This window comes from Ammospiza nelsoni, chromosome 8, assembly GCF_027579445.1.
Source record: "Ammospiza nelsoni isolate bAmmNel1 chromosome 8, bAmmNel1.pri, whole genome shotgun sequence".
In the NCBI taxonomy this organism is placed as follows: Eukaryota; Metazoa; Chordata; class Aves; order Passeriformes; family Passerellidae; genus Ammospiza; species Ammospiza nelsoni.
In genome coordinates this window covers 25,796,321-25,806,565 of record NC_080640.1, presented here as the reverse complement: position 1 = coordinate 25,806,565, position 10,245 = coordinate 25,796,321, and positions in this window count along the sequence as shown.

The window sequence follows — 10,245 nt, the reverse complement described above, 5'->3', positions numbered from 1 at the left end:
TGGTAAACCAGCCTGGGTGAGGGGAGTACAAAAACGAGTCAAAATACAAATTGATTCTGAAATAAGTTCTTTTTTTATCCTTTAGAACCATGGACAGGAATGTACAGCTCCACAAAAATGGAGGCCAAACATATTGAACCAAAACATTTCCTGGGATTCTGCGTGACAGTTTTTCTAAGGATATTTCCTTTCAACCAAACTCATTCTAAAAGTAGCTTCCATTTGCATTTAAAGTAATTGTGGTACACATTGCACACTTCTTGAAACACAATCTTTGTCATAGGCACTATGATTATTTTTCTTGTCTTTTTATTTGTTTTTACTGGTGAAAAAATAAACACAGGTGAAAATGAACACCTTTTCCCCCCTACTTCAATGTGTTTAGACTATGTGATTAAGTGGCTATTTTCTCCAGCTATTTAGATGAATAAACTTTAAGTTGGAGCATTCATTTTTGTGATCTAAAAGAAAGTTTGTGTATGTAGCTTTACATATATATATATATTCAGAAGTCCCAAATCCAACTCAAGTGTTTATCAGTGATTTTATTGACAACAAAATCCATTTTGTTGAAATCAAATAGTTGTCTTATTTCAGTGAATGGTTCAAGACTTTCGGCTGCAAAAAAAGTTTTCACAAGACTCGCCCTAGCATTGAGAACATTGACTTTATGTTCACATTAGGTGCTGTTTCAGGCATATCTACAGACCAGTTTTAAGGTAAACATAATTTTATGTGATATAGAAAAGATCTAGTGACCAATAAAGGAAAGCATGAAATCAGGTTTAAGTCTACAATAGGAGTTCATTGATTTAAATGAAGCCTGATTGACTCTGCTTGCTAAGTGCTGAGCAAAAAATCTGAAAAATTGGATTTGTGACCAATAAGATTTATACTGGGAACCAATCATTCCACTTTTGTTTCTGGACATCTTAATGTCCTTGTTGACTTAATAGGGAGGACTGAAAAACTATTTAACCAGTAAATCAGGCACATGATTTGCAAAGGCAATTCTTCCCTTGCAGTTATTCCAACTATCCCAGCTGGATATTCACAGTGAACAAACCATGTTTCCAAACCTCTGTTCCATTTTTAAGTGCTTTTAGTGTAGGGATTTGCTCCAGGCGAGGAGCACAGGGCTCTGCCTGGTCTTCTCTCAGCTAATTAAGGAAGACAGGCAATGTGCTGGTGCCCAGATCCTGCCCACAAGGATGGAAAGTTGCCCATGAGCTACAGCACCTTCCTAGAGCACAGCCACTCCCACAGTGATGGGTTCTCTTTGCTCTCTGAAGCCACCTAGAGACAGCTCTAAATTAATGGAAATGCAAAGCTACTCCACTACTTACCAGTGAAACTGAAATGAAAATCTCAACTTTGCTGCCAATTTCTATGAGCTTAGACAGGAGCCTTATTTAAAAGGACTCTGATTTCCAGGGTGTTTTTCCAAGTTGCCCAAAACCTTAGGAGAGTTTTTCATTTTTAGCATCATAATCCTGCCTCACTGTAAACCCTATTCCCTGTCCAAAGAAGGCTCTGAGCTTGTGGGATGGTCCCTCACCACCCAGACCATTGCCTGCAAGGCTTCAGGAAGGGCTGGCTGGTCCTGCTTGCCAGAAGGTGATGTGGGACTTGGTGCAGCCCCCTGGCCAATGTCACAGAAACATCCCTCAGGCAAATGAAACTGAGATGGAAGTTAAGGAGAGTGGCAAATGCTGTCCTGAGCAATCTGAAAATCTGCCCAAGATACTGCAAACCACAGACAATTTAAAACAGTTTATCTATGTCACAGCCTGCAAATAAGGGTGATCAAACCATACAGAGTAATTTTAGCATCACCTGTCTGTGCAAATGCTAATGGAATCAGCTGAAGAAGTTTTTGGTAATTAGCCCTTACTGGTGCCCCTGTCCCTTCTTGCCTTAGCTTTGCTTAATGTTTTAGAAGCTTTCAGGAATAAGGGCTGTTGGAAAAAAGAGAGCTTCTTGGAAAGAAAGATTGGATAAGAAAGCACATGGACAAACCCTGTTCAGAATAACCCTGCTCCCCACAGGCAGCTCAGAAATTTAGAGTTGGTCTCCTGACCTGCTTTGGAAAAAAACATACCATTGTTATCTGAAATGAAAATGCAGACAGAAATGAAAAGCTGAATTTGCCTTCATGCTTCTCTATATAACATCCAGAGAAGCAGCATGGAAATTCCATATAAGAGATAGCTTTGTTAAATAAAATTGATAATGTGAATGATCACCCTGATATTACCAAGATCTGATGCAGACAATTGCTGCAGAACAAGCATGGAGAGTTTTCCTTGTACTGTTTGTTCCCTGGGAGGCACAGGCTGCCCAGGGAAGCTGGAGCTACCCATCCCTGGAAGTTTTCAGCTTCAGGTTGGATGGGGCTGGAGTAACCTGATCTATTGTAAAGTGTCCCTGCCCATGGCAAGGGGGATGGAAATAAGTATCTCTTAAGGTGTCTTCCAAACCAAACTATTCTATGGTACATACATGATTTTGGACTGCAAGAGCCAGCTCTGATCTGTAGAACTGGAGTCAGAACTGGAGCTGAGCTCTGGCAAAGACAGATCAGCAATGACAATTTTAAGACTTTGGAAGCAGCTTCACCTCTGCAATAATCAAGGAGAATATACAATGAAGTAAAAAAAAATGAGGTTAGTTGGAATCAAACTGCTTTAACGATTCTCTGAAGTTACCCTGATGGGCAGAGACATTTCTGCTTAAATTGCCCTAGCTCAGGTGGTGGGAACTAATGAATTAGGTCAAACCACGGGCCACAGGCTCAGAAACTGTAAATCAGCGCTGCTGCTGGCACTCCATATAACCTGGCAATACCTGGGAGAATCCAGCCCATCAATTTTTAGCTCATATTTTTTCATTTTGATTTAATGAGAGGAGCCTTCACAGAAGTCAGTGCTGACACCTGCCTTTTGGCACAGTCAGTGGTGGAGGAGCTCAGACAGCCTGTGGGTCACCTTTGGAAAGGAGCAGAGGTTAGCACTGCACAGGTGGAGACCTGGGGTTTATTTCAGGCTGCTCCACTGCTGAGCCACCACAAATATCTTCCTTTGGGAGCCTTCACATTAACTGTGCTGCAGGGAAACAGCTGCCACTTGTGCCACACCAGAGTCTGACCTGAAGTTTTATGTAGTCCTAAAATCTTATTTACTTTACAACCCAAAGTTATTGATGCACACAGAAATACCCAGCTTCTCATGGGCAACTTGAAAGAACTAATTTGAACATTGTTAGCATAATTCAGGTTGGAAGGTCATCTAGTCCAACACCCCTGCAACAAGCTGGGACATTTTGACAAGATCAGGAGAGAAACATAAAACACAGATCTTAGCCATCCCCTATTATCAATATTTAAATATCAATATTTGTAATTTAGGTTTCCAACATCTGATTAAAAAAAAAAAAGTTAACATAATACAAGTTACATCAAAGGATTGCAGAATTTGGAAATCCTTAACTTAAAAACAAACTAGTGCAAATTTCACAATTTGCACTAGTTTGTTTTTAAGTTAAGGATTTCAGTGAAATGAGAATGATCTGAGAAAGAAACAAAAGGCAAGTTTCTCAGATGATGTGGATCTGGCCTGACACAAATTCCATCCCTCCTCAGCCATGGAAAAACCTATGCCACATCAGGAAAAGCTCCCTGCCCTGTTCTCCAGTTGTTCCCAGTGTGTCTTGCTGGGGTGGTGAGGGTGGTAATGCTTGTGCCACCTCTGTTTGCCCCATCAAGAGCAGTGTAAGCCTCAGCTGTTTCTAGAACACTTCAGTTCAGCAGATGGCACCAGTCTGAATAGCAATTGGTTGATTTTTGATTAAGAAAAATTAAATCAAGTGTTCAAGTCTGTCTTCTTTTCTTTTTGGATATTCATTTATTCTTTCCTGGAAGAGATCAGAGATAATCTAAAGCAAGAGAGTTTAACTTGAGTCAGAAAGCCAAAGTGAAGCCTGCACTGTGTTTCTGTCCTGCTTCTGCTGAGGTATGCAATGTATAGAAGTGGATTTCATGCTACGAAAGAATCATCTCAATGTAAGCAAGGGAAACTCCAAGCCTGGGTTTCCTGAGAAAATACATATGACTTACAAACCAGTCTCACTTCTTCATGTCTCTGATGCATCTTGATAACCTTAACTACTATTGTGTATTCCAGAGAAGGCAAGGAACTACTGTTTATTTTAGAATATTAATTACTAGTAGTATTCTTTTATAGTCCTCTATTATTATTTGGTTTTGTTTTCTTTTTTTTTTTTTTTCTAAATATTTACACAACTGGGAGCTCTTGTTCCATATTCCTTGAAGGAATGGCAGGAAAGTGATTTGCAGCATGGGCTGCATAAATCCTTCTTCAAGGGAGAGCTTTCCCCTCAGGTCAAACTAAAGCAGACAAATGTTAAGTGCATTAAAATGTTTAAGGCCTTGAATTTATTCAGGGTCCCAAATGTCAGGCTGATACTCTTGATTCTGAGGGCAAGGTAAAACCAAATGTGAATGAAGAAGCTGAAAGGTTACAAATTCAGTGAATTCAGTTAGACCAAAGCAGGCATGGACAGCACAGAAGTGGCTCTTGCACTGCAAGAAATAAGGACAGAGGTACATCAGTACCAGTCACTGCAGTGATGTGGTACAGACCATGGTCCCCTCAAGGAAAGCAAATTATAAACTGCATGTAGCTCTCCTGATGGTGTGAAGAGAATGGATTATCACAAGCTATGGGACAATTACAGGATTTCCATGCTGCTGACATACGTTATAGCCTATAGTTTATTTACATACTTCAGTCATCAATAACCCTTCTCCATTACAGCTGTCAAGTATTATATATAGTTTCTTATATTACAAAGAAGAAAAAATAGAATTATAGGTGGTCTTGCTGTAATTTTATTATTTATCTGGGAAAACTGGCACAAGAACAGCCTTGTGGGGTATTAGAAAAATCACTCCTTGTTTACAGGAGTGTTGATCAAAGAGGAAACTGCTAAATCCTTTCAAGCAAGGAAGAGTCAGTGCAGGCTGTCAGTGAGGTGTGAGCACTCTGTCTCTGAAGCACTGGAAACAGTGCTTTAATAATACAGAACCAAAACATAATTAGATTTGTTCCAAGGGACAAGGCAAGCAGGAAAAAAATGGAAATTTCTGCCCGTTTTCCTTTAATCAAACACTACCACTGCGGTCATTAATAAATTCAGATAATTTACCTTTTCTAGCAGGTAAACCTTTCAACAGTAAACAACTGCAGTGGTTTTTACTGTTAAGATGAAAGCACTCTCATCCCCTGCAGCAGACACTGGATGACTCTTTCCTCCTCCACTGTGGCTTTTCTGGTTCTGGGCTACAGTGATGACTTTCCACTGTCTCTAACAAATTCTGTATTTCTTGCAAGACACTATTAATACATGCTGTATCTCTTGCAAGAGACTTCCAATTCGCTTGGCACAATCCTCTGATTGCCATGGAATAAAAATGAAAAAATAACCCACAAACCAAACACAGGCCTACTTTATTAGTAATTTTACTGCTGTTGTAGCTTTTTGATCTCTATTTAATGTTTGAACTTTCCTGTGGAAAATACAGAAATCCTGCCTGATACCACGATTTGGAAGTGCCAAGTTGTGTTGGCTTTTTTCCCTTTTCACTTTCTATTTCTAAAACCTACTTTCCCAACTTTCTAAAAATCTTCTTATCCTTACTAATTCCCACACCAAGTCTAAACCAGAAAACTGGGTGTCAGTTGTTTTCCTGTAAGTAGACATCAAAACAAAGGAGGCACAGTCTTGCTGTGAATTCAGCAATAATGCAGTACAGAACCAAAAAAAGTTTGCATCACTTTATATTTTCAGCAAGATAAATAACTGTATTATTCTATGAACAATTTTAAAATAAAATTAGATAACATCTTGATCTCTTTAAGGAAATCTATCATTGCAGCTTTTGGACCACAAAAGAGGAGACTTTATGACTATGTGTCAGACAATACAGATAATGGGTTCATTGACCTGTTAAGCTGCTGAAATAAAATAAAAACAAAAAAATCACAAAAAGCTGAAAAATCTATACTAAATATTTGCTGTTTCCCAATCTCCTTGAAGATAAATATTTTAAATTCATGACAAGATAATAAGTCACTTTATAAACTCATTGTTTTCCATAGGGGTAAGGAGTTTACTGGGAAATTTCATTTTATTGAAAGGCAATTATTATTAATACCACTTTCAAACACAGTTTTTATTCCAGGTCTGCTCCTTCAAGCTTCAAATGTATTTACTGCAAGTAGGACTCTTTCAGAGTTCTTTGGTATTCATTTTCAGAATTTCTTATAAGACTAAGAAATGTTCAAGTAAAGTCCAAAATGAGACTACAGGAACCTGGGGATAAATTGGGAAAAGGAATCCAGATTTTCTCCCTACTTACATGAGAAGTAGGTGTGAATCAATTTCTAACATTTCAATTTGGGAGCATATTGAGCACATGCTTGGTCATAAGCACATGCCATCAGCTCCCTGTTTATTTCAAAATCCAAACTTGAAGGGTGCTGCTGAGTGGCTTTGGCATCAGCCACACTGATCCCAAGTTCACTGGTGCTGAGCCGGGCCAGGGACACTCAGCCTGTGCCAGATGCAGCTGGCAACCCAAGCCTATCACCAGCCAAGGAGCTGAGAGGGCTCACACTCTACTGGGATGCTCAAAGGCAAAATAAATCCTTTTGTGTAGCAGTGCTGACATCACAGGGGAGACTGCTAAGCTTTGTGGGCATCAAGCAGCACGGATTTGGGATGTGATCCTCTGTTAACAGATGCTGCCATTGCTGCACTGACACAGCAGCTGAGAGCGTGGCCAGGTACCAAAGGCATTCTGAAGGGCTCGTGTTCCACAGAACCATTTGTTGATTTAAACATGTGCCTGGAGAAATGACAACATTCCAGCTTTGGGCCTTGGGGTACTGAAGGGTTTTTCAATGGTAAACACTACAAATGTGCTCATACTTACCCACATCTCCTATTTCAAATGCTGGCATTGTTCTACTGGTTTTTAAATGTTTTTAGGGTTATTTTGGATTGTTTTTGAAGAAATTCTAAACAGAAATAAATTTTTTAAAAAAGATCAGGATATATACCTCTCACAATTCTCCATGGTGCTGTGCTGGAGACACAGGCTTTCTCTCTGCTCAGTACAGAGCAAGTTCAATTTATTTAGTCAGCTGCTCTCCCAGTTTGTTTGAATGCAATGCTATGTGTGCAAATTTTCACACCAGACTACACCTGGAACTTCACAGGTCAGATAAAATTTTTAATTATGATCCACGTAAACGACTGAGTTCAGAGCCTCTTCCAGGGGGATTACAGACTGTCTCCAAGGCTGGGAACAGATGTACTTTAGGAATTAACTGCATTTCTCAATGACTTGCATCCCTTCCAATCCACGAGTTCAGTGGGACCAGAAGCAAAGCAAAATTTGGCCTACCATGTTTGCTGTTTCAGTACGGCTTTCAAATGGATGCTTTGCACAATCAATTGTCAGACCTCAGAGAAAATGTTGCCCCATTCACTGTAAAACAGGAAGGTCCACAGAGGAAAACAGTTGCATTAGAAAAGCACACAAACAACATTAAGGCTACCTAGTTGGATGTTTTCAACCCTTTTTGTTTTCCTCTGCAAACAATGACAGTTTCAGTAAGATCTGAAGCGATGCTCTGAACAAATAATACACTAGTCTGTCAGTGGTTAATATTAACGTCTCTCTATTCAAACATGCTGAGAACTGAATAGAACAGTTAACATATAACAGTCACACATCCTTTGCTGAGTACAAGATCGTATCTCTAACATCAACCAAAGATTTCCTCACCATTTCAGATCTTCAGCTATCATTCAGTAAAACATTCCATTCTCTTAAATACATTGCTCGTCTCCTCTTTCTGGGTCTTTCGGGGGTGGTGCATGAACACATTCTCTCCCTAAAGGCATGGCCTTTCTTCAGCTGAAATCTTGCTGTGTGTTCCCATTATGTTGCCAGAGGTGAATTTGCAGAGCTTGGGGGAGGGAAAATCTTGCATCTGAATCGAAAAGATTGAATTTTAAAGCATCAGTTTGGGCAGGATTCTGCACTGTACTGCAGAAAGATCATCTCGAAGAAATTAATGGTGAACGATTCATTACTTGTGATCACATCTTGAAAACTGTTGAACCAGAGGTTTATATAGCACCCAGTTTTCATAAAATAGGAAAATTCAGGTATGTTTACAGGGCTTATGGGCAGAGGCAAGCTCCCTTTGCTCATGTCCTGAGATGGGGGATGCAAGTGGTGTGGATAGAAAGGTCCAATGACTGTAGGGGTGCAAAGCTGAGCCCCACCCAATGCACCCTGCCTTTCAGAGGGTTTATCTGGTGTGGGCTCAGGGCCATGCCCACCACAGCCAGCTGAGCTCATGCACAGTGAGACTATGCCCAGGCACCACGTATGGCAGGGAAATGCCAGGGTGAGCCCACACCCCACGGGGATCCCCCCTCACTGCTACAACAAAAGCTCTGTCTTTGCAGAATGGAGTCTGAACACCACACACTCCATCCTGGGGCATAAAACAATAGTAGGCTCTCAAATACATTTCTGTTGAAAACACACAGCAAAGATTGCAGCCATAGAAATTTCTGTAAACAGGACAATTTCATCAACTTTATCTTCAGTGTACCCCCCAAATCACAAAAGCAACCAAAAATAAGACTTGATGAATGAAGACCGTCAAAAATATTTTTTTTACTGCCTTAACCAAAAAAAAAAAAATGACATACACCTTCAGCATTTCTTTTCCAAATTTACTTGACAGAGGTTAAGATATTGCTTTATTCTGACTCAACATACAACAGCACTGTGGGATTGATTGTGCTATTTTGGGAAGTCTTGAGACTTGTGAACTAGAAAGTCTGGGGCACATTAATAAATCTAACAATTATTTTGCTTCAAAGGAATATTTTAATACATTCTGTATATATTCTTTTTTTTTTTTTTTTAATCAATCTCCTGGCACTAACCAGGGAAGGCTATTTAGTGATTATTTATTATAGTGGATTTTTTCCCCCAGAGAATAAGGAGATATTTTAAGACAGTAATCCCAGTAAGGTGTGTCACTGAACCCAATTAATTGCAAAATTGGCACATTCTGTTACAATTTATGGGGGGAAGAGGGACTCAAAAGAAGGCTAATGCAAAAAGGACTTACAGTGTGATTAGGATTCGGCAACCAGGGAATGATGCATCCTCTCTAAGGCCTTGATCCCCTGCAGGGAGGGACTTGGTGGAACCATCTGCTCTTAGAAAGCTCCATCAGAGTCAGATCTCTGCATGCCTGTGGGTCTGCCCATACTGAACCATCTGCAGGGTTGAAGCTTTAAAGTTCACAAGCCTAAGCCATAATTAATTAAAGTGACTGGAGAACTGAATGCAGGAACAAATTAGGCAGCGTGGACACTTACTGGCTGGATTTTGATCATACTGGATCTCCCTGACTCTTCTCTGAACAAGCCATAATAAAAAATAAGTTTAAAGAAAATACACACACACCAAGAAGTGCTCCTTGAGAGCTTACAAATGCTTTTAAAGTGTAAAAGTTTAGAAATGTTGAGGGGTGCTAACGAACAACAGAGTTTATGTTTCCACTTAAAAAAAACCAAACCAGAAACCAAAACCAAACCTGTTGTAATACACACGTATATATTTCCTCTCGTTCTTCCTCACTCTCCACCAAGGCAGCTCTGATAGGCAAAGCTCAGAAGATGGAGCAGCTGTGGACTCACTGAATCTCTATAGACCCCAATCCTGCTCCCACTCTTGGCCAATCCCAAAGCCCATAAATGATTCCATTGACTTTATTGGGGTGACTGACACATTGAATTAATGTTAAGAGTTAAGCATCTGCTCAATTCAGGGACGTTGTTATCATTCCACAGAAGGTACCAGAACTCAGAACTAGGTGTCTGTGTGCCTGATCTCGTGGTGTGAACCCGGAATCAAGAGCAGAGGGGGAGAGGGGAGTGGATCTGTGTTGGGCTTACAGGACATGTTCTCCAGGGTCTGAATCCCTGCCCAGCAGCTCACTGCAGCGCTGCCCTGAAACCAGAAATGCATCTAAGGACGGTACTTGGCCTTTACTGAAAAGGAGATGCATAGCCTAAGCCTTCGGACAGCCAAACAGGACCATGGAAAAGTCCTCTGGAACTGGAACT